The sequence below is a fragment of the Monopterus albus genome, unplaced genomic scaffold (genome assembly GCF_001952655.1).
Source record: "Monopterus albus unplaced genomic scaffold, M_albus_1.0 scaffold171.1, whole genome shotgun sequence".
In the NCBI taxonomy this organism is placed as follows: domain Eukaryota; kingdom Metazoa; phylum Chordata; class Actinopteri; order Synbranchiformes; family Synbranchidae; genus Monopterus; species Monopterus albus.
Window position 1 is genome coordinate 744,758 of NW_018128051.1, and position 2,086 is coordinate 746,843.

The window sequence follows — 2,086 nt, forward strand, 5'->3', positions numbered from 1 at the left end:
TGTGTGTGTGTGTGTGTGAGAAAGAGAGAGAGAGAGAGAGATTTACAGTAAATGGTCACCTTCAGGAAGCAGCACAAATTGGATTGTGGTCAGCTGAAAAAAGCTACCAGTAAGATTACACAGTGCCACCTCAATGTTTAATCACCTTTGACATGTACAGAAATATTTCAGGATTGCTCTTAAAAAATAAACATGTAAATAAAAGTATTGTGGTTATGCAAAATATGTAACAACAACAACAACAAACAGGTTTTCCAAAGCCAAAAATCTTTCAGCAGTCTACAACACATGCAGTCAGCTGTTTATTTGCTGATGATCTGATAATGTTCGACAAACTTCCTTAGAGGAACTTGCATTCATTCAAAAGTGCTGTGAGTCTAATTGTGGGTGTCAGATTCAGCAGAGGTGTGCAGTCTGGAAACTTAACCAGTATTTAAACAATGTGTCAAGGCTCAATGTTGAAATGAAAAAGGAAGAAGGATGAATAGCTTTCCTTTTAAGACTAAATGCCTCACAGGTCTGATTAAATTCCTTGAATGCATCATTGTATGGTAACACACCAGCCACATCAAAACTGAAATATTATGCAAGGAGTTTCTGGACCTTTAATGTTGGCTCAATAGCTTTGAGTTGGACTGTAAAATTACACCACACATCACATTAGTAATGTACATGCGTACAATCAGCATGCTCTGTACATTGTTAGAAACAGTATTAAACTAATAAACAAATTAATAAACTCTAGCCCTGTCTATAAGCATTTATAAGATAAAAAGATTACACAAAAAGTATTATACCATGTAGGATGATACAGTCAGCTGTGATAGCTCCTCATGTTTATAATTCATTATAAAAATCTCTGCCTAAAATTATAATTCATCATTTTGAGTTAGATAAGTCAAGTATGTGTCTTCCAGTGTTTCCACAGTGAAATTCTTTCATCTCAGCAGTGTTTCCCTGCAGATGGATAGTAACACAAAGCACAATTTTGGCACTAAAAAGACTATAACTTACTAAATAAATTATAAAGATACACACTGACATAGACTCCTGAAGGCTTGTATTAGCTTCTGCTGAACTTTGGAGTGTATTTTTCTGAGGAAAGACTACATCAGATCCCTATCACTCACAATGAAACTGCACCAAGAAAACATCAGTGCAGAGTCTCAGCCATCCAGGTCATAGTAAGCTGAAAAAACTTAGAAAAAAATCAAATGGATTAGATTTTTAGGTTGAAGATGTCTCACCTCTCATCCAAGAGGCTTCATCAGTTCTGCCCGACTGGCATTTAGTCAGAGATATTTATCCCCATCGGTGGTGTTTCAGTCCTTTGATGCCCAACAATGTCCAACGCATTGGCCAGAGCCAAACTCCCACCCTCGAACCTTACCCCTGAGGAAAGGAGGGCTTTGGCTGCACTAGAGAAGGATGAAACCATTACAATCCTTCCAGCAGACAAAGGCAGATGTACAGTAGTCCTAAACTCAGCTGACTATCAGACCAGAGACCTCCTCAGTGACACCACCACCTATGAAGCACTGAAGAGGGACCCCACCAGTGGCTACAAGAAGAAGGTTATAGACTGTTTACAGAAGCTGGAAAAGGAGGGAGTTATTGACAGGCGACTATACTACAGCCTATACCCCAGGGAGGCCATCCCTTACATTTATGACCTACCCAAAATACACAAGGAAGGAGCCCCACTCAGACCCATTGTCAGCAGCATCAACTCCGTGACTTACAACTTAGCCAAGCACGTGGCCACCATCCTGGCTCCTTTGGTGGGAAACACACAGCACCACATAATAAACTCCCAGGACTTTGCAAGGAAAGTCCAACAACTGCAGCTGGAGCAGGACAAGACCATGGGCTCATATGATGTCACATCCTTGTTCACTTGCATCCCCACCACAGAGGCTGTCAGGGCGGTGAAGAAGAGACTGCTGAAGGATGACACGCTAAACAACAGGACTAACCTCACCCCAGACCATGTATGCACTCTGCTGGAACTCTGTTTAAACACTACCTACTTCCAGTTTAGGGGGCACTTCTATAGGCAACAACACGGCTGTGCTATGGGCTCCCC